Here is a 24026-nt window from a genome sequence, read left to right as displayed (position 1 = left end):
CAGGGTAATTCTATTAATTAAAGATGAGAGTAGTACTGCAATAAGACATTTGCTAACTTCGGAAGATCAAGATGTACAATTAGATTAGATCAAGGTAAGAAGTAGCAAAGATAAGATCTCATTTGTGGAAACATATTTTGGGCTCCCTGACAATAGCTACACCCAAGGATCAAAGTATTTGAAAGAAATAACAGGGGATTAGAAGAAAGGTACTTCAATAACCATAAGGAGATTTTAATCTTCATATAGATTAGGTGTGCCAGATTGGGAGGTAGCCTTCACAATGAGTTCATGGACAATATTTTATAGCACTGCATTCTAGCTGGGAGCAGGCTGTTTTAGGCCTGACAAGATTAACTGTCTCATTGTAAATGTGCATTGAGGTAGCAATCATCATGATATGATGAAATTTCATAGTCAGTTTAAGATTAAGAAGTGCGGTTCTAAGATTTATATCTTAAACTTAAATAAACACAATTACAAGTGTACATTGTCAGAGTTGGCTAAAATACACTCGAAAAAGATGTTAAAGGTAGGAGAGTCAAAGAGCTGTAGCAGATGTTTACAGGGAAATGTCATTACCCTCTGCAAACATATCTGGTAAGAAAGACAAATTCAATGAGAAAGTAGCATCATCCATGCTTAACTAAACACCTAAAGCATATTATCAAACTGAAAAGAAAATAATCCAATTCTGTGAACATTAGAATAAATCAGAAGATTGGATAGATTTTAAAAACCAGCAAACAATGGCTAAAAAGAGAGAAGGAAGAAATTGCTTTCCAAGAGAAAGAGAGTTAAAAATATAAAAACAAATAGGAGTTTCAACATGCATTTAAAAACAAAAGCAATACTTGAAGTGGACCTTGATCTGTTAGCAGGTGAGACTGGGGAATTAATAATGGGAAAAAAAGAAATGGAGGAAGCATTGCTCAGTTGTTTTAGGCCTGTGTTCACTGTACAAGACACAGAACCATCTGAACAATACTTTAAAATCAAGAGATAAAAGGAAGAGAAGAATTAAAACAAACATGTATGTTTGAAGAACTATAAGAACTGAAGATGAACAGGTCATCAAAACTTGGTTAGAGTCCTCAAAGAAGTGAAAGTAGGGAGAGTAGATGCATTGTGCGTGAGCTTCCAAACTTTCATAGATTTTAGAAAGATCCCAGTGCAGTGGAAAATTTTAATTGTGACACCCCTATTTGATTAAGGAGGGAGCAGGAAGCAGGTCAGTTCACTTAACAACCATCAGTGGGAAAATGCCGGAATCTATTAATAATGAGATAATGGAAGGACATGTAGAAAATGGGTATCTTTGATCTTATCACATGGTGAAGTAGGCCTGAATTGCTGAATGGCCTATTCCTGCTTCTAATATGTGTGATCTTTTGTGGTGAAAATTCCTGGATCTGACACGATGGCTGGGAGTTTACTCACACTTGGGATGTGGGCTGATTGGCAGGAGGGCTGGGAAAATGGCAGTGGGAGACTTCAGCAAGGAACCGTGACATGTTCCTGCTGCCACGAGATATTTTGAAGAGCAAATGTTCAGCTACTGACTGACTGATGGTGGATGTCCATTTAAGGTAATTAACTGGCTTATTATCAGTTATTTTACTTACTGCCAGTATTTTACTGGAGTTGAAAAGCCCAACTGCTGAATAGAATGTGCATTGAGGTATCTTGCCAGTGTCTTGCTGGGGGAGTTTTCCATTTAGATTTTTAGTGTTCACCTCTCGAGTCATTTGGGCTTGCAAACCTGGTCCTGGCATCTTGTCAAGAGCCTTTAACATGGAGAGACATTCTCCTAGTCTCTCAAACAATTGTTGTGATTCTTCTTCATTCTCTCATTCTCACACTTATAACCTATCCTTAGGGAATGAAGAATCTATATCTGAATAAATGATAGACAAGTTATATTATGGTAATATGTGGAGCCTTTGTCTCTTATTGTCAGATCTGTCAGACTTTCATCCTGCACATTAATATAGCAAGTTTTCAGAAGTAATATTAATGTTCCCATATTTAAGATGCAGTGAGATTGCAGTAAAAGTCAGACACTGTATTTGTTGTAGAATGACCTCGAGGGACACTGCAAAGATTGGAGAGTTTATATTATAATTGCAAAATGAGGTAATTGAGTAGTTTTAGCTTGACCTACCCGACAGAGCCCTAGGTCTGTTTCCTGCATCCCATTTTACTGAAATGATTGATCTTGTCCTGTCAGATTCTCACTGGGTTGGCTAAGTTATAATACCATGATGTTTTCCAATGGTTCAGAGCTAGGCTTTGTAGAGAGTTTTCAGACAGTCTGCTACATAGGCCCAGCCTCACAGGCAGGAGCCATGGAGATGATGGTCCATTATGCCAGAGTTAAAGGGTACAGAGGAACCTTGATTATCCGAAGGATACGGGCGGGGAGTATTTTGTTCGGATAATCGAATTCCGGATAATTGAATGCTGGATAACATAGTTTAGCCGAGCATCAGGACATTGCAAAGGATAATCCGATATTCATATAATTGAATGCTGGATAATCGCGGTTCTGCTGTAATGAATAGATCAGTGGATGGAGACAAGTGCTATTCCCTCTGTACCATGGCGCTCCCCTCCCCACACCATATGCTTCTGTTGGCTCCATACTCTACTCTGCCTCCATTTCTACTCTGCCTGTGCTCAGCTCTCTTTAAAACATGACTGAAATCCTCTCGATATGCAGTACTTTCATATTCCTGGTATTATATAATAATTGAGATTGGGACTGTGACATCTCATTTACCTGGGAAGGAATCCTTCAAGGAAATTTGAGAATCACTGATTCCCTTTTCCCAATAGTGACCAGCCCAGCACTTTTTAAAAACTAAATGTAGGAATGACATTACAACGTGCATAACTTGAAACATGGCGAACAATTTATTAAAATGGAGTGGACGCTCTGAAGTTACTCCTGCTATGGAAACTGGATTTTCTCATCCTGGCAAACTTTATTTGCTAAATGTCAAAAAGGGCCTTATTCATATACATGAGGGCAGTTTCATTGGATCTACTGCATGAACTGACCCTAATGTGGCACGAGATGCCATTCTGAAGAGTCACAAACTGGCTGGTGTGAGAAAAGGGAAAACTGGAATGCTCATGTAATGCATAGTTTCTTTTTGAGGCTGGAGTTGAGGCTAAATTAAAGGGCTGCCAAACACTGCATTTAACCAAGCTGTATCTAATCAGCAGGATTGTACACTGACACAGGGTGCTTGAAATAAGATACATTCCATTTCTCATTGCTGGAGACCTTCTCCATGGTTAATTCATTTTTTAAAAATTTGTATTCAAGTCATGTGAAAACATGATGGAATGTCATCTCACCACATGCATGACTCTATAAGTGAAAACAGCAAAGAATGTTTCCAAACACACAAACAGAGCCACTAACTATGGAAGAGAAACCACTGGTTTTGGGTCATTGTGAAAATTCAATGGTATCAGTCTTATGGTTGTCATTCTGGTTTATTTCCCCATAACCACTGATTCCTATTGCCCTACATGCATACATCTGATAATAAAAGCAATCTTTGGCAGAGTCTAGCTGACCCTGAGATAAATACATGTCACATTTTAATTTAGATGTCACTGAATCTTTTGCATCTGTGATATAGATGACATTTAATATTTTCGAGATATTGTCTAATCATCTGAAGTCAGTTTTCATGTTCGTTGATGTTCCTTGTGACAGATAACCTTGAAAATTCAAAACTTGTGGAGTTGCTGCATTTACTAAAACATAGTCATAAAGAGGAGTGGGAAAGTGGACAGAGCTGAAAACATAAGGGGTAAAATGAAGTGAGAAGCATTTGTTGTATGGTGATGGGAGCTGTCAATCCCCAAAATCAAGACTATAAGCTTGGTATTGCTATAATTTATTTATTGTTGTTAGTAATCAGAGATGTACAACGTTGCCGAATTAGGCCAGTTTGTCTGAATTATTGCAGGCGCTAACAGTAAAGTCAAATGCTGAGTTTGAGTTGTAGCCAGCACAGCACAATGTAATGTGCCAGAAAGACCTTACACATGCCAGAGGTGATGTCATTGTTACTTAAATTTCAATATAACTTTGTTGCAAGAATTCTACACAGGCTGGTCACAGATGTGAGAGAACAAACAAAAAGAAAGCTGGTGTATATGTTACTCACCCTTAAAGGTTTTTGAAAAAACCTCTTTCTTTCATGGCTGTTTTGAAACTCTTTGGTGTACTGTTGTAATTTGTTCCTGCCTGATCAGGCAGATATGTAACCACTGAATATAAAGCAATAGGTTGAAGGTTCCAGTCTACAATCCAAAGCCAGCATTGCAATATGTGGGAACAGTAAGGAAATCTAACCAGGGTTGTATAGTTATTGGTATACAGTGTAAATTACAAAAGGTGATAGGAATCACCTATTCAGATATGCCTGGAGTATGATGCACAAATATGGAGACTATGCGACATCAGGAATATCCAGTCATAAAGAAAATGTCAACGAAACTCTACCTAACTTGGAAAATACTAGAATTACAAAAAGGGTATGAGGAACCTGGGATTGGATATGTTGGAGAAGAGTAGGTTCAGAGAAGATAGAAGATATTGATTGTAAATCTTTGCAAAAATCTGAAAATTATATAATTTGCAAAGAATTGTAATCAATATTTTATCAATATTGATAATTTTTATATATGTAAAGAATATGAAAAAACCTTGATAATACTTTCAACATTTCCCGTTATTTCATAGTTAGTGCCACCAGAAACAGGGTATCTAGCTTATGCTTTCTGCAGGAAGGAAGGAAGAAAAAAGACTTACATTTATATAGAATCTCATGTGATCTTAGGGTATGCCAAAATACTTTGTAGCCAACATTGTAACATTTGGAATATAGTCACAGTTGCCTGTGGGAAACATGGCAGCCAACATGTACAGAACAGTGTCCCATAAGCAACATGAGATCATGACCAGAATATCTGTGCTGTAGTAATATTAGTTGGGGAATAAATATTGAAATGCAGAATTGGGAGTCTTTCTCTCCTTCCCTTCAAATGGAGCCAAGGGTTTTTTTAATCCATCAGAGAGGTCAAATGGGACCATGATTTGTGATCACATCCAGAATACTGCAGCCCTGATCTTGCTGCATTTCCTCAGCACAGCACTGAAATCTCACCCTGGGTTATATGCTCGGGTCTCTGGAAAGGAGATAAAGCCACCATGGGATCAGGGCTGACTGTGGGAATTAACCTGTGCCCTTGAGGCAGAGAATGTGGCAATACTTACAGGAGGATGGATATTTGAGACAGGGGGTGAATGGAAATGGATGTCAACCAGCCATGTAGAAATCTGCCAGTCCTGTTTGATAAGCAGAGCTCTGCTGTTTAATTCATGACGTGGAGAAGTACATCTGACCTCCATTTGATCTCTGTCAAAGCCCGGCCCACCATAGCTCTGTTCGGGATGGGGACCTTAATTCCCAAGCACTTTATTACAATATTTGAAAGCACACCCATCCCATGGCAAAACCCTGCCTCCAAGGCTCGTTGAGTATAACACTTGCATGCAGTGGTGGGAACTTTTGATGAATCTGCATTTCAGTTTGTTTCAGCAGCTGCTCCATCAGATGAGCTCTGCATACAAAGAAACTTTGTTTGCAGCAAACACAAGTTTTCTTGTTTTTTGGGGATAGCCTTTGCATGTAGTCAGGAATGCCTGCATTGATTGTATACCAAGCCATAGTCAGAGAAAGAGATCTTTTACAAGTAATGAGCTGCCACACTGCCTTGAATTAAGAAGAAAAAAATTATTTGCAATAAACAGACAGTGAAACCATCAGCCCTACTTGTTTAAAATATTGCAGCCTTCACAAAAATTACTTGGGAGCCCTGCAGTGTAGATGAGACCCTGTGGTGTTGGAGACAGAATAGTGAAGTGGATAGAGACTTGCCTAATGGGCACGAAACAGGAACGAGGAGAAGTTGTTTTTATCAAGTTGGCGACCCGTGACCAGCGAGCCTCCGCAGGGATCAGTACTGGGATCGCAATTGTTTACAGTATTTTTCAATGACTGGGAGGAAGGAAATGAATGTACTGTTGCCACATTTGCACATAACACTAAAATAAGTGGAAAGTCAGGTTGTGAGAGGGATGCAAACAGTTTACAGAGAGATATTGGTAGGTTAAGTAGGTGGGCAAAACATTGTCAAATGGAATGTAATGCAGGGTATGTGAAAATGCGAAGTTGTTCATTTTAGAAGGGAGAACAAAAGAACAGATAATTTTAAAAGAATTTAAAAAAAGACTGCAGAAAGTTGCAGCACAAAGGGACGTGAGGGTACTTATGTACAAAAGCTCGCACAGCAGGTAATCAGAAAGGCTAATGGAATGTTGGCCCTTATTTCAGCGGGTTGGAGTTTAAGAGTAGGGAAGTCTGTCTGCATTTACAGGCCCATATCCCTGTAAACCTTGCCTCTTTATGTACCTGTCCAAATGTCTTTTAAATGTTGGAACTGTACCTGCACCTACCACTTTCTCTGGCAGTTCATTCCACTTACGAACCACCCACCATGTGAAGAAGTAACCCCTCAGGTCCCTTTTAAATCTTGCCCTTCATGGTTTTATAAACCTATGTATGGTCACCCCTCAACCTCCTGTGCTCCACTGTAAAATGTTCTAGCCTTTCCAGCCTCACGTTATAACTTAAACCCTCTATTCCTGGCAACGTCCCGGTAAATCTTTTCTGAACTGTCTCCAATTTAATAATATGCTTCCTATAGTAGGGTAACACGAACTGCACATAGTACTCCAAAAGTGGCCTCACCAACATCCTGGAGGCAAGTGTGCTAAACACATTTTTAGCCACCCTGTCTACCTGTGATGCAACTTTTAAAGAACTATGTACCTGTTGCCCGAGGTGTCTGTGTTCTATCCAGGGCCTTACCATTAATTGTATAAGTTCTAGTTTATTTTACCAAAATTCAATATTTGTATTTATCCAAATTAAACTCCATCTGCACTCCTCAGCCGTGAGCCCAGCTGATCAAGATCCTAATCTTAACTAACCTTTTTCACTGTCGACTGTACCACCAATTTTAGTGGCATCTGCAAACTTACTAATCATGCTTCCTTTTATCTCATCCAAATCATTTATATAAATTAAAAACAAAAGTGGACCCAGCACCGATCCCTGCAGAACACCACTGGTCGCAGGGCTCCAGTCTGAAAAACAACCCTTCACCACCACTCTCTGTCTCCCACCATCAAGCCAATTTTGTATCCAATTGATAAGCCCACCCTGACTCCCATGAGATCTAATTTTACTATTTAGTCTACCATGCAGAACCTTGTCAAAGGCTTTACTAAAGTCCACATAGATAACATCTACTGCTCTGCCCTCAATCAATCTTTCTGCTTATGTGAAGTATCTCAATGAAGTGTGTGAGATACAATTTCCCTTGCACTAAGCCATGCTGACTGTCCCTAATCAATCCTTGCCTCTCCAAACCCATGAGGAGAAAGTGAGGACTGCAGATGCTGGAGATCAGAGCTGAAAATGTGTTGCTGGAAAAGCGCAGCAGGTCAGGCAGCATCCAAGGAGCGGGAGAATCGACGTTTCGGGCATGAGTCCTTCTTCAAGATTCCTGAAGAAGGGCTCATGCCCGAAACGTCGATTCTCCTGCTCCTTGGATGCTGCCTGACCTGCTGTGCTTTTCCAGCAACATATTTTCAGCTCTCCAAACCCATGTAAATCATGTCTCTCAAAATCCCTTCCAACAACTTGCCCATCACTGATTTCAGACTCATAGGTCTATAGTTCCCAGGTTTTCCTTTATGGTGTTGCTTCAATAAAGGCACATTAACCATCCTCCAGTCCTCAAAATTACAATTCTTTATGAGAGCATGTTTGGAAGTTGGAGGTTAGTAAATCGGACACCCTTTGTAGTAACCATTTTCCAGGCTGAAAATGACCAATTAACCATTATTCTGCTGTGCCAGTTTTGTATCCATGTTGCTAATATCCCTGCTATTCCATAACCTATAACTTTCCCGTTGTGCAGTCCAGTATAAAATCCTCTTGGATTGATCATGTATGCCATTTCAACAGCTTTCACTGCATTAGCCCTCTCTGTTAACTCTTCAAAAATCTCCAGAAATTTAGTTAAATATAATTTTTCCATTAACAAATTCATGCTAATGCTTCTGAATCAATGCACGTTTTTCTATGTGACTAGTTGATCTTCAATAACTGTGACTTGAAATTTCTGTGCCACCAAATTCAAGCTGTCTGGTTGGAAACTGCTGAATTCTTCATGTGAAAAATCCTGTCATTATGCACTGCTCTCACATACAGTTAATAAACTTAAGAAGGCTGCAGTCCAAGTCTAGAGGCTAATCAGCACATCTGCAAGAGGGAGAGAAAATAATGGGGGAAAAGGTACAATCTACTGACAATTAAGGAAAACACATTCCCAACTTCTATGTGCCAGCAACATTAAATGGGAGGCTGTTCAAATTTTTATGCCTTATTCGCATATAGGAGTTGTATCAGTGAGATGTGTGAGGGTATGTGTGTGTGAGAGAGAGTGTGTCTGAATTAAGATGCTTCAGCACTAAAGCAGCACTGAGAAATGTAGCTGATTACATCTACATTATGCTCAAAGAAAAGGAACTTCACCTAGCCTCCTTTTTGACATAATACTGGTGAGCTGCAGGCACCTGTCAGGCCCCATTTTGGAGTGGAGTGAAGAGGGGAGGACAGGGTGGTGTGTCTGGCATATCTTGGAATTTGAAATTTGGGAATTCCTCCATTCACATTCTTGGACGGGCTCAGTGTGATTGTCACCAGCTCTGAACTGAACTTAATTATTTTGAGGCTCCGAGAAAGGTCCAGAGGTTCACAGGCACTAAGGGAATGAATCTCAAAGGGAATCCAGATCCTTAAATAACAAACTAATGGTTCCCGTAGGCTCCAGGAAGGAGCTCAGAATTCAAGGTGAAATGCTGTCTTCCTGCGTGTGATTGAGAGATAAACCTCTGATGCTTCTTTACTGGCAATGGATGGGCCACTCTTCGCTGCTTCAGTTTGGAGAGCCAGCAATTTATGCTGGACTTTTCTGTCATTGTGCATGTGTAAGTGGGAGTCCATCTGCACCATTTCAGGCTATTGTGTGTCTGAGAAAAGAAAAACCGTTTTTAGTTTTTCTCTAGGAATGTTTAATACCATCATGATGACTATTTACTGTGTTTTAAACTGTCTGTTGATGTAACTGCTGAACATTACTGAGTGCTGTGGCAATAATGCCTATTGTCTTGTGAGGTGTATTCTGAATGATTAACAATTACATGATCATTACTGCTGCTTGTTAAAAGCAACTTGCAGTTGTTAAAGATGAAATTTTAGAGCCAAAATATGTACTAGCACAGAAATGCCTACTCTGTAAAACTCATCCTCTTGCATACATCATTGTATTTATTAACAATGGATCCTTACTTACATATTATTATTGATTCTATAAAGCCCACTTTAAAGGAGAGCATTTGATATTACTGAAGATGTAAGCAACGGAAGTTACCCTGAAACAATTCAATGTTCTTCACTGATTGGAAAGTGAAATAGTTCAGCCAGAATTACGTGGGAAAATCTGGGGCTGGGAATTCTGTTTAGCATTTTTTTCCAGTGATGGAGGCATCATCTTTCTGTTGAACGCACATTGGCTGACTGCAGAATATCACAGAGGATGTGGTCACGAAGGCATGTTCCTGTAAATCATGTGGGAATGCCTCTGACGCACCCAGTTCTTGGCAGAAGAGGTTGCAGAGTAAAGTTGTCTTTATAATCTCAGTCAATTTAGCTGATCAAGTCTGTGATTAGACCTGTATACTGAATTAGCAAATGCAACCAAAGTCTAATGTGCAGAACCTCAGGCTGGAATGATGTCTCGGTGCTTTGTTCTGTTCCACGGGCTTTTAACTGTCATTATTCAATTTCAAACGGATACAGTTCCAAGAGTACAGCAGCACAAATATAGAGAAATGTAGGTGATTACATCTACATTACATTAAAAGGCCAGGAAGTTCTTTTGGGCCCATTTTTGGCATAATATTTGCAAGCTGCAGACATCTGTTGTATGGACAAGGGACCAGAAGAAAGGTTGCAGCTCCCATCTCTATGTATATTATAACTCTGTTCTTCTAAGAAGTTTCCTTTAGTTGGCGCCCCTCTGTTAGCCTGAAGAGGACATAGTAAAGGCCCAGGATGTTGGCAGCACGGTGGCTCAGTGGTTAGCACTGCTACCTCATAGCACCAGGAATTCAGGTTTGTTTCTATCCTTGGGCAACTGACTGTTGGTGTGGAGTCTGCACATTCTCCCCGTGTCTGTGTGGGTTTCCTCTGAGTGCTCTGGTTTCCTCCCACAGTCCAAAGATGTGCAGGTTGGATTAGTCATGGGAGATGCAGGATTCCAGGAAAGGGTAAGAGAGTGGGAAGCTGCTCAGAGGTTCAATGTGAACTTGAGCCAAATAGCCTGCTTCCACACAGTAGGGATTCTAGAGTCTATAAGATTAAGTTTGCCACTCAACAGTGACCAATTTAGTTTCTTCACGTAGGCTTTTCTTAACATAAACAAATCTGTTTTAGCCATCACAGCTGCCTGACCAACACTTAATACCTAACTGGAAGTGCAATTAGTGTCTTTGAGTCAGAGAGTCACAGAGATGTATAGCACGGAAACAGACTCTTCAGTCCAACTTGTCCGCACCAACCAGATATCCTAAATTAATCTAGCTCCATTTGCCAGCATTTGTCTCTGTCCTTCTAAACCCTTCCTATTCATGTACCTGTTGTGACGATGTTGTGGCTTTAAGAGACCTGCTTCATCCTAGTTTCTTTTTAGAGAAATACTAGAGAACAGATGGGTGAACAGTCTGTGAGAAGATGAGAAGATAAACCATTTATGAGGCTTTGGGTTTTTTTATGTTGGAACAATAAAAGCAGCCTGAGTGGGTGTGGTCAAGCTCTCACAGATGCAGCGTTTTATTTTAGTTAGCTTTCAGCAGTTGTTGCTGGACTCTCAGTGGGGTTGGATGGCAGTGAATCTCTCCTGGCTGCTCCATTTTTTTCTCTGAATTTTCTCTCAGAATTGTCTTTTGACGTTCTTTCCTCCTGGATTGGTGAATTGCATGTGAGATACCTGTTTTCTAAATTTGCCTTTTTGCCAAGGGTGTTTTTATGGGATGTTGCTATATTTGAATAGTTACTGTTTAATAGTAAAATAATCTGTTACTCTGCTAAGTTTTCCAATAGACTTATGTTATTCCAGGTTCCTCTTCCTTTTATTGTATTTTAATTATAGTGTTTAAATAAGTTGGATTTTGATTAATGTCGGGTAATTAACCAATCATTTTGAATCTGGAACACATCACCTCACATTTACCGTTGAAATAAGATAAAAAGTTTGTGTCGAGGCTACCTTCTTAATATATTTTGAGGGGGTCTGGAATGGTCCATGTATGCATCCAGGTACCTTTTAAATGTTGTAATTATGCCATCCTCCATCAGTACCTCTGGCAGCTCATTCCACGCACACAGCACTCTCTGCATTAAAAAATTGCCACTGAGGTTCCTTTACCCTTTCATGCTAAATCTTTGTCCTCTGGTTTTGGACTCCCCTGCCCTTGGAAAAAGACCTTGGCTAATCATCCTATCCATGCTCCAACCATGAAAATGATTGAGTTCTTTTTCATGCTTTTTCTTCCCGAATACAGGCAAAAATGAAGTCTTTATCACCTGGAATTAATGGCTGTAGGCCTACAATGTTGTAGTTCTTGGTGAAATTATTACCATGGTGAAATAAGAGCAAAACATGCTGGAGGAACTCAGCAGGTCTGGCAGCATTTACAGAGAGAGAAACAGAGTTAATTTTCCAGTCCAGTTAGACTCTTCTTCAGAGCTGAAGACTTCCAGATTTGCATTGATGCTGCTAGTAGTGGATGCTGAGCAGCAAGCAAAAAGTGACAGTGGTGCAAGATGGCCATACCCAGATTTCTGAGACCCAAGTCATTTTTCCCCAAGCTGAAATCCAGATTCTGCAGACAACTTTCCCACAGCTTTTCCCTTTACACTATGGAAACGTGGCTGATGTCCAGTCTGTGTATCATCAGAAGTTCATATCCTCCAGAGGGGAGTGTTTGAACACTGAGTTATCGAGCTGGAATGCTCAGCCTGAATGAATGGTGGAAGAGGTTCCAGTTGTCACTTCCCAAATAGATACTTGAACAGCAAAACAAAATGCAGTTCAGTAGGGTGCCGTGGAGAGAGCAGATAGAGGTGGAATAATTGGACAGCTTTTGTAAAACATTAGCACAGATACAATGGGCCAGATGGCCTCATTCAGCTCTCTCTCAGATTCTGTGATTCTTTACTCAGTCCAATCTTAATGTCAATGGTGCTGACATTAAATTCAGTTCGCAGAAAATGGGTGGTAGTTGATGAGCTCTCTAATATATGTCAGTGGAGAATTGGGCACCAGATGAATCATTACTGCCCATTTAGGTGTGCCTGCTAAAGTTGAATTTCATCCCTGAAATGTGGTACAGATGTAGAGCCATCACGATAGTATCTTGTGGCCTGAAGCATAGAGTGCACTGTGTTAAAGCTTTTCATTACTCTGATGATTAATCTGTTCTTGTTTATAGCTTTGATTCTTTATGCCTTGAAAAGTCTTTTAGACAATAAATTAGAATGAATTCAGTGGTTGGTTGAAGTGTTATTCAGGTCCTATTGCTTGCTGGACTTAAGTCGTAGTTTGTATTAGCATCTGATACATGGACTTGTAATTATTACAGTTTACTAAACATAGATCATATGAATACTTGTATTTATGTAGCACCCTTAATGTAATAAAATGTACCAGCATACTTCTCTGTGTTATCAAGCAAAACATGACACTGAGGGAATATTGGCTCAAAACTTTGAGACACTGGATCACGTCCATGGCCCAGCTTGGATGAAGTGGGGCGCATCCATCCAATCGACTTGGATAGTTACGCGGGAAATAAGAAATATTTTGAACAAACACAGAAAATTCCAGCCTGGCAGCATCTGTGCAGACAGAAACCAAGTTAATGTTTTGAACCACTTTGAGTTCTGAAGAAGAGTTGTGCTGCAAGAGTCCTTTCAGCCATGATTGAATGGCTCAATGGGCTGAATGGCCTAATCTTGCTCCTATATCTTATTGTCTTATGGACTCAAAATGTTAACTATTTATTTATGTTCTTTCTGATGCTGAGTTTCACCAGCATTTTCTGTGTTTGCTTCAGATTTACAGCATAAACAATGTTTCGGTTTTATTACACATTGTAAAGTTTTCGGCTTAGCATCCAGATAGCTCCACAGCTGAATGCTCAACAACACATGCCCCCACCCCACCAACTAACCAATATCATTTCAGTTTAGTCAGTAGCCACCCCTGACCCAACTGTCCTCTTGACCACCCCTCCTACCCAACTATCCATACAACTAACACATGCTCTCCTCACCCAGACAACTCCTGCAACTACCCAATTCCCACCTCTCAATTTTACCACCCTGACTGACCGTACTCCACTACCAACCTAACCTGACTGTCCTGTACCAACCTAACCAGTTGAATACAACTCTGACCTGACCACCAGCCAAAGAACTGTGGGACAGATTAGTTCAGACTCGAAGGAAGTGAAGGAACCCTCAAAATACTGTCACGGATAGTGGAACTATTGAGTAGAAATTAAAAGCTAACAATTAAAATGATTAGAATTATTTAAACAATAGAACCTGTGAGAATTTTGGGCTTTAATACCAAGGATTTGTGAAATATTGCGTAAAGTTGCTGATTGCTTTAATTTAAATGGTGTTTAAAATATCAAATATTGTTGTATGTTCCTTTCAGTAAGTAACTGTGGGTTTGAATATCTATTTTTAAAAGTCACAAAAATTCTTGCTTTACACATCCTCTACGTCCAGAATGGAAAAGTACTTGAGGTGCAGTGAGATTGTTTGTTTGCTCTGTTCTGCTATCCTCTGCATTGGTTTGAGTTCATTTAAATCTGAATCCAAGGCAAGTGGATCAGGAATAAACTGCCAGAGGAAGTGGTGGATGCAGGTACAGTTACGACATTTAAAAGACATTTGGATCAGTACATGAATAGGAAAGGTATAGAGGGATATGGCCCAAATGCGGGCAAGTGAGACTAGTTTTGTTTGGGAAACTTAGTCGGCATTGACGATTTGGACCGAAGGAACGGTTCCCGAGCTGTATGACTCTCGGTTTGAGTTAACAATTTAAGTCAGCAAGCTGACACTGGGAACTGCCTCCACTATAAAACGGGAATGCAAGTGACTTTGGGCCATTTGCTGGGTCAAAGCAGCAGGAAGCGACTGTTCTGAGCATCTGGCCTGAGGTGGGACACAGGAAATACCTTCGAGTCAGAGGTCCTTACAGATATAAATAAAAGAAACAAACAAAATGAAACAATCGGAGAAATGCATTTACTTGATTAGACATGTAACTTTACATTCAGGAATCAAGTCACCGTTTTGCTAAATTTTGAGTATACTTTTGAAATGGCGGATCCCAACCAGGATTTACCTATAGGTAAAGCACATTTTATGTGGCTCTGTAGACTGCACGCGGAAGTTTCCATTTGGGTAGTATTTTTTTAAACTTATTCCTTCAGGATGAGGGTGTTGCTGGTGAGGCCAGCATTTATTACCCATCCCAGTCACATTGCTCTGGGTCAATCACATTGCTCTGGGTCTCAAGTCACATATAGGCCAGACTACGGACATTAATGAGCCAGATGGATTTCTCCCCAGCAACTGACAATGGATTTGTGGTCATCATTAGATCCTTAATTTCAGATTTTTTTCATTGAATTCAAATTCCGCCATTTGCTGTGACAGGATACCATCCCAGGTGGCCGGAATGCTACTTGGGTCTCTGGATTACCAGTCCAGTCACAATACCACTCAGGCATCACCTCCCCTATTGGATAGTATTTCCGATGGAGGCTTATTGTTCTGACACAATGGCACAGTGGTTAGCACTGCTGTCTCACAGCGCCTGAGACCCAGGTTCAATTCCTGCCTCAGGCGACTGACTGTGTGGAGTTTGCACATTCTCCCCGTGTCTGCGTGAGTTTCCTCCGGGTGCTCCGGTTTCATCCCACAGTCCAAAGATGTGCGGGTCAGGTGAATTGGCCATGCTAAATTGCCCGTAGTGTTAGGTAAGGGGTAAATGTAGGGGTATGGGTGGGTCGGTGTGGACTTGTTGGGCCGAAGGGCCTGTTTCCACACTGTAAGTAATCTAATCTAATATTCATCAAACAGAGCTCCAGAGCAAGACCATCCCATGAATGATTTAAAGAATGGAGGAGTTTACTGTGAAATTATAATCACTTGATGTATTTACTTACATGAAGAGTGATGGATTGTACTTTCTCAACTTTTAAAAGTGCAAAACCTGCCTGGAAACCCAGGGATTGCACAATACGTGACATTGCTAGAATATCTGGCTGTGTTCACTCCTGACATTCCATGACTCATCTGGAATTGCAAATGCCATGAAGGGTGAAGAATCAACAGCTCTCTTGAATCTCACAGAACAGACATAATACGCCTCCATCCACATACTGGATATATTGGTATTGAGATAGAAGTCAGGTAGCAGTTGTTAGTTTCCTGAGTTGAGTGTTGAACTTATGAGCTGTTAATAATGAACAGTTTGTGATATGATACAAAGCAGACTGGAGGTAACATGATTAGGAGGTAACATGGGAATCTGAAAAGATAAACAGCAAATATAGGAAATGGTCAGGATTTCAGGCAGCAACAGGACAGAGAGAAATGGAATTATAATTTCAGCTTGTTAGTTTTTCATCATAACTGGAAGATGTTAGGAATAAACAGCATTCAATAAGTTCACAACCAGAGAAAAGCAGCAGAGAAAGAGCAAAAGGAAAAGATCTGTTATAGCATAAGGAGCATGAATGACTAAACTACAAAAAGTAGAAACATGATAATACAAAATAAAATACTGCAGGTGCTGGAATTCTGAAATAAAACAGAATGTGCTGAAGAAACTCTGCCCATCTGGCAGCATCTGTGGAGAGAGAATGAGAGTTAATGGTTTGTCAGAACTAGAAGGGCTGCAAAATGGTGGTATTTATGCTGCAACACGGTAACATGCAGTTCATCCTCAACTCATTTTCTTTTGTCAGCAGTTTTATGTAAGATCAGTTTAAGGTGAAATAATGCATTGCATGATATAACGCAACTATGTTTAAAGAAGTGTTATCCTCTAATTCAGAGTATGCAGTGCCAACAATTATCTACTTCTAATTGCAGTTATACTTTACACATGGGTCCTGAGAATAGCAATTAGTATTTAGTTGTCCATAAATCAACATCTTAATGCTTTTTTTCTGTGTAATCCGCCTATAGAAGAGTTTGAGCAGAGGGTAAATGAATGGGAATATCTATCCATCTCTTTTAAAGATCTGGCACAAACACAATGGCTTTAATGGGCTGTTTCTATGCTGTAAAGTTCTATGATTTAAAGTCCAAACTAGCTCGCGGCATTTACGCTGTTAAATCCATTTCTCACAGCCGAGAACACGCTCACCTGATTTAAGAGATGTCCAATATAAAAGACTTTTTACAATGCTTCCCTGTCACAAACCTATATTTAGTTTGAACAAATTGCACAATTAAGGTGCCACCATTTAAGGCTGGTGTTTGTATTTCTCACATCACCATTTTGGTTTAAACATTTCACACCTGTGTCAAATTCTGAGAATGAACCAGACATAAAGCAGCTGTCACACAGTGGGAGTTCAGCTGAGCAGTAACATTATCCACAATTAACAGAGACAGTGAGCAACAACTTATAGGCAACACGCCTCACCCACTGCTGTTGCTTATCACCAATATTCAATGAAAGTGTTAAATGCAATAGGACTCTTGCCATGCAGTGGTAATGTCCCCATTTCAGATCCAGGAGGTCTGCAGTCATGTCTGTCATAAAATCTCTGTGTAGATGTTCTTGACTCAACTTTTCCTACCATCCTGAAGGAGGGTCATTTGATTCTAAGTGATAACTTTCTTTTTCTCCACTGACAGCGAGTCATGGAGTCATACAGCACAGAAACAGACCCTTCGATCCAACTCGTCAGTACCAACCAGATTTCCTAAAATAAACCAGTCCCATTTGCCTGCATTTCGCCCATATCCCTCTAAACCTTTCCAATCCATGTAACTGCCAAAATATCTTTTGTTGTAATTACACCCACTTTTACCACTTCCTCTGGCAGTTCATTCCATACTGCACCACCCTTGGGTCCCTTTTAAATGTTGCTGCTCTCACCTTAAATCTATGCCCCTCTTGTTTTGGATTCCTCTACCCTGAGAGCAAAATCTTGGCTATTTACCCTATCATGCCCCTCATGATTTTATAAATCTCTGAGATCACTTCAGCCTCGGATGCTCCAAGGAAAAAGTCCCAACCTATCCAGGCTCTCCTTATAACTCAAACTCTCTAGTCCCAGCAACATCCTTGTAGACTTTTTCTGAACCCTTCTAGTTTAATGACATCCTTCCTATAGCAGGGTGGCCAGTTTGTTGCTGCCTTATGCTAAGATGTGTTGTGACTGCAGAAAAACCAGGAAGCCAAGCTACAGAATAGGGACTTGAAAGGTTTAATATCCAGGATTGGATGAATAGCATCTCCAAGGCGAAAGTAGATATTGAAAATTAGAGGCCAAGAGTGTGATGCTGGAAACACTGCAGGTCAGGCAGCATCCGGGGAGCAGGAAAATTGATGTTTCGGGCAAAAACCCTTCATCAGGATTCCTCAAACGTCGATTTTCCTGCTCCTCGGATGCTGCCTGACTTGCTGTGCTTTTCCAGCAGCACACTCTTGGTGAATAGCAACTCCAACTAGGATGATGCAAACAAATACATGACCAAGAGAATTTGAGAGAAGAATCATCGTGTCTTCAGCAGAGTTAGGTATATTTTTGTAAAGCCATATATTGTTCCTTAATATGTAATAAACTAGTTACTGTTAACCTTCTGAAGGCTCAGTATTCTTTCCTGAGCCAGACTAACCAACATACAACATGGTGACATCTGTGAATGATCTCATAAAACATCAAATGCAACTTTAAAGCAGATTGGAAAGTCTTACTTGAAAGGGTATCAGAACTTGTGACGATGCAGCAGAAAAATTCTGAGCTGCTGGAAGGACAAGGTGAACACAATGGGAATCAGTAAAGGTGTGACTTAAAATTTTAAAAATCACGCAGTCCTGATTCATAGTCCGTATCGTGATGTGTGTGGATTTTGAGTCAGTAAAGGAACGTTAGACCACCAAAAGCTGCAGATATTTTATATTGCAGGAACAGTGAGTGAAGATGCTGCCAGACCTGCCGAGTTTCTCCAACAATTTCAGTTCAGTGTTTTTGTGAGTTTTCTTTGGTTTGACTGTTCCAGTACTTTAGTAGGCATGCGCTCCTGTGTTCAAAATCCAGACTAGTACTCAAGTGTTTTCACCGGCTTGAGAGTTTGTAGTAGTGTTCCTACCTTTGGGCCAGCAAATCCAGGTTCAAGTTGGACCTGCCAGGGAAGTGTTTCGGAACATGTTAGAGCAAGTTGATTAAAAAATTTACAAAGCCAAGTGGAGGATCTTGTGGTGCATTAGTCATGTCTCTACCTCTGGTGCTGAATGTTTGGTTACAAGTCGCACATCTGAATATGATCAACAAAGATGTGTGTCATAGTATGTCAATCAGTTTGATATATTTTTTAAAGCAGCAATGATATTGGAATTGTACAGAAATGTAAGTTGTGTTAGGACAGAAACAAAATTGGCTGTTCAGTTCCAAACAGTAAAATCACCCAGGTTCAAGTGAGGTAACTGAGTGTGACTTAAAGCTGTGAAACTGCCAACACAAAGTCAGCACCTTCAGGAACAGAAAGAATAAAGACAGTTGTGAGTAACAAGATCTGGAACTGCCCAAAGTTTATTACTGCTGTTTTGAAATATTGCCTGTGTTAAACCAGAGATAGAGTATTTTGAAGTTTAATAAGAGGCAGAGAACAATAATGTTTGTGAGGTATTTGGAATTAATGTCTCACCCCAGTATTACACACATTACTGATCTACAACCTCAGCTTTTCATTGGCATTGCACAACAGCTTTTTATCTCGAATGTAAGTCTGTTGCAATCATTGGTCAGGTTTTGTTCCCTCTCCTGATCTTAACCTATTACTTTTCATAACTTTTAAGTTATCCTGTTGCTAATATTGCTTCATAGGCCACAGAAATGACGAAGTATGATTGAAAAATATTAGGTGTACTGAATATTGTTACTTATGTAGAATTTTAAATTTAAAAATAACACTGTTGTATTCGAGCATTAAAAGTTGTAGATTCCCTAAAGTGTGCAAATAGGCCCCTTCATCCCAACAAATCCACACCGACCCTCTGAAGAATAACCCACCCAGACCCATTTCCATCTGAGTAATGCACCTAACACTGTGGGCAATTTAGCATGGCAAATTTACCTAATCTGCACATCTTTGGACTGTGGGAGGAAACCAGAGCACTCGGAGGAAATCCACGCAGACATGTGGAGAATGTGCAAACTCTACACAGCCAGCCACCCGAGGCTGGAATCAAACCTGAGTCCTTGGCACTGAGGCAGCAGTGCTAACCACTAGGCATAGTCATCTAGGATGCTGCATATAAATACATCTTTCCAAGTGTTGAGGCCAATGCTATTTGATTGGATTTTTGTCTGTCACCATGGCTCTGTTGTGCGCTCAGCCTAGTTTTGATTTGTGAATGTATAAGTTGTGAATATTTTGCATTTGAAAACTGTACTCAATGTCAAATGGGGGTTGTGAGTGGGATGTTGATGTAGGGATGGTGGCGTAGTTATTACTGAGGAAATTTGTGAGAATAAACACGATGACATTAATAGATTTGCAGAATCAATGTACTATTGTAAATATGAACTTCAGTAACATAAACATGAACTGTACATTTTTATAAAAAGAACAGCTATTCACACAATGCATAGCAAATGAGTCCAAATGGGATTGGGGAGCAAAGGAATCTAGGAATTCACTCCCTCTTTCCCCAACTCCATGTGCAGAGGGATAGAATTGAAAAGCAGAGAAATTATGTTGAACCTGCAGTGAACATAGGTTCGAGTATTCATGGTGTGCTATGGAAAGTTATCATCACCACATTAAAAAAAACTGAGGAAAACTGAGGAAATATATTTATTGGGAGAAGGTGGAACATCCTGAGAGGAAAAAGAGAAGATGGATTGTGACCTAATAGATGTCTTTAAAATTATGAAGGGGTTTGATAACCGTGATGTAGAGACCTCTGGAGTGAACAAAACTAGGGACATAAAGTAAGACATTGACCAAGAACTCCAACAGGCAATTGATGGTGATTTATATATTTAAGGAGATGCTAGATAAGCACATGTGCTGCAAAGGGGTAGTAGAATATGATATGAGTTTTTTAAAAAACAGGAATTAAACCGGAGAAGGCCAGTCAGCCTTTTCAGCAGCTCAGCCATTCAATTAGATCATGCCTGGTCTGATTATTCTATATTTCTGCTTACCTCATTGACTTTTCACCCCCTAGCTTATCAAGAATCTGTCAATTTCTGCTTTATAAATATTCAAGGTCTCTGCTTCCATTGCGTTTTGATGAGCATCATTCCAGAGTCTCAAGACTCTCTGTAAGGAAGAAAACAGCCCAGCTTGTTTCTTTCTTAAATGGATTGTTATTTTTAAACAGTGACCCCCAGTTCTAGATTCTCCCATAAGAGAAAGCATCCTCTCCACACACATCTTGTCAAGGTGCCTTTGGATCTTATATTGCAGTAAAATCGCCTCTTACTCCTTTTAAACACCAGTGAGTACAAGTCTCATCTATCCAACCTTTCCTCATAAAAGGAGAGGTTATACTAAAGGATTGAGAATTAGACAGCACAGATTTAAGGTGATTTGCAAAAGAACTAAATGCAGTGTGAGCAGAAACCTCCTACACAGTAAGTAGTTAGGATACGTGGTCCTCTGCATGGAAATACGGGTGAATGCAGGTAAAATGGAGCCATTTAAAAAATCATTGGGTAATTATTCAGATAGAAACGATTTGCAGGGTTATAGTAAAAACATAGGAAAGTGGCACTAAGTTGTAATGCTCATTCAAAGGGCTGCTGTAGACATGATGGGGTGAATGGTCTCCTTCCTGCAGCATTACAACTTTGTGATCCTGTCACATGACCATATTAGGCAGCTCATTCAAAGCATAAACACAAGTACACACCAATTGGGTTTTGTGGTCTTGTGGCATTGTAGTGATGCCCCTACCCCTGGACCAGGAGGTCCTGCTTCATGTCCCACTACCTCCAGACATTTGTTATATCATGCCTGAACAGGCTGATTAAAAATAATTACACCAGCTAGGTTAATTGGGCTGTTCCTACACTGCTGAATCTGAGAGAGAGGAAATTTCATGCAATGGCTAATTAATGCCCTTTGCCACGGTGAGTTTGATGGACAGGAGGGCATTTAGCTTCTCAGGAGGGTGGCATGAGTCTGCCACCAACTTCCTACTTCCACCTTGATTTAATCTGGAATGGGACACCCATCGATGGCCTTCCCAGCATTTGAGGCCCTTAATTTTTAAATTAATGACCACGTAAAAGGCTCATTCTTCCACTGATGATATTAACCTAATGGAGGTGGGACTCGCCAGGCAGGCAGTATTTTTTTTAAAAGGAAGACTGTGGGAACTTGAAAGTTAGGGTTTCTCATTGAAATGCACTCTGTTCCTAATTGAAGCACATGGCATTGGGAAGGTGGCTAGGGTGGAAGGGTGAACACTAAAAGTCACCCTTCTGTCAAAGTTGCCATCTCCCTTTGCTATCACTCTCTACAAATCCCTCTCCTGCCTGGGCCTCTCCTTAAGAGGACCCTGGGTATTTGTTCATCGCTGCTTGTGTAGACAAGTTGTAGGCCTGTGCTTGACCAGCAGCTCTTGGCTTGTGGGTTCCTCCCTTGTCAGGTCACAGTGAATCCCCAAAGCTAGTCTGTAATCTGCCAGCATGGGCAAACTTTCCTGAAAAGAGGTGACACGGCACTGCAGCTAGCTCTCCTGGTGGAAAACAATGATAGCAGGATAGGGTTGGAGTTTACCTTCAAAGCCTTGGAGAGGGAAATGTGTTGGGCCCCTCCACGCAAAGGACCATTATCAGTCCTCTGCTTGTTGTAACAGCAACTGTGGCCATCACTTTTTTGACAGTCCCTGTGGTTAATAACAGTAGTGGCAGAAGGTAAACAATGGGACAAGTTGCTGACTAGATGCTATCAGTTAGTCGCAGTGAGAATGCAAAGGGGTGTCCTTTTCTATTGGACTACTGAAGCATAAAATATAGTTCAGGCTGAAGATATCACAGTAGACCTCCCAACCGTAGCCTTCTCTAGTGCACTACCCAATTTGCCATCCAATTATATCAAAGGAAAATTCAGCCCATGATATTTAATTCAATGTACCTGTCATTGCATATTTGACAATGTAGTAAACATAATCACAAAGTGGCTTGAAAAAAAGTAAAGATTTTGGTTGAAAAAAATTGTGTCTCTGACTTTGTCACTTGTGATGTCACTTTAAGACCTCCTATTGACAATTTTGTAATATTTTCTCCTTTAAAGAAATGATTCATGTCATGTAAATTGATGAATAGCAAGAATGTAAATGAAATACTGGGTAGAAGCTCAAAATTAAAATGAAAGCAAATGTTCTTTAGCCAGCCTCCCATAGACAGAGATTTTGAACTTGTCAGAACATATTCTAAATGCAGACAAATCCAGCTTTCAGTGTTGGTGTGGTTTCTTGACAGATAGTGTGTTGATTAAAGAACATGACAAGGCTACAAAATGGGTGCATTGGGCTGTTCTTTCCCACGAGCTACTTAAAGGGCCAATATGCTCCAGGTTGTTCAGAGTTAGACGCCTATTGATGGAAAATCCTACCTGCTCGTGTGAAAGCTACTGGATCCAAGACCATGGGAGCTATCTCATTGCCTATTCTGATGACAGCTGAATTTATATCTAAGGTGTAAGTCACAGCACAGTTTTACATGGGTCTAAGTTTGTATTCTTGGGTCACAATTGAGTTAATTTTGTCTTTAGTTCTCTCTGCTATTTTTTAATACAAGAGCAGAGCTCGAACAATTTAGATTCATATTTCATTCTAATCAAGACACTGGCGATGTGCCTCAAGACTTAAAATTACTGAATGCTGCTTGCAATTGAGCCCTGGGGCCTGGTTTGAACCAAAGCTATGCTGTGCAATTTAAAGTGGTATTATTTTATCTGTTTGTGGGATGGTGGCGTAGATCAATCAATGTGATACTTGATGATTGGAAGTTGAATTGTCATTCTTTCAGATTTCTTTGTAAGATTTGCACATTGAATTACACTTTCATGCCACAAAAGTGCATATAGAGATGTAGCAGTCTGATTTTATCACATTAATAGATGGGAGACTATTACACACTTCTCTATTTACCTTTTGTCATGTACCATATTACACTTCAAACAAATTCCAGTTTAATAATGTGAACTGTCAAGTGGAAGAACAGTAAAGGAAAAGAAAGGCATTGAAAGAACACCATTTTGAAATAGTTATATTTCCATTAAGTTGAGTGAAGTAAACTTCAAGAGTTCATATTAAAAATAAATCCATTTTGTGGAAACTAGGTATTATTATAATCTCATGTGCAGCAACTAAATTGGGCATCTGATTTCCAAGTTTAATAGTGAGACGCAAGTCTGGTTTACTTTGACTCCATTCACAATCTACCCACGTGAACAGCAGGACAATCCCATTTTTCAGCACTAATTGATGTTAACTTGCCCACTTTAATCAGGAGAGCCTATGAG

General features: G+C 40.2%; 1 protein-coding gene across 7 annotated transcripts in view; it reads left to right on the top strand.

The window, feature by feature from the left end:
• The window catches only part of rbms3 (RNA binding motif, single stranded interacting protein), a 1363226-nt gene that overhangs the window by 844514 nt on the left and 494686 nt on the right, over positions 1–24026 (top strand). The gene's annotated exons all lie outside the window — the stretch shown is intronic.

This window comes from Hemiscyllium ocellatum, chromosome 5, assembly GCF_020745735.1.
Source record: "Hemiscyllium ocellatum isolate sHemOce1 chromosome 5, sHemOce1.pat.X.cur, whole genome shotgun sequence".
In the NCBI taxonomy this organism is placed as follows: Eukaryota; Metazoa; Chordata; class Chondrichthyes; order Orectolobiformes; family Hemiscylliidae; genus Hemiscyllium; species Hemiscyllium ocellatum.
Note: the sequence above shows the minus strand (reverse complement) of the source record. Positions and strands in the feature narration are given on the sequence as shown.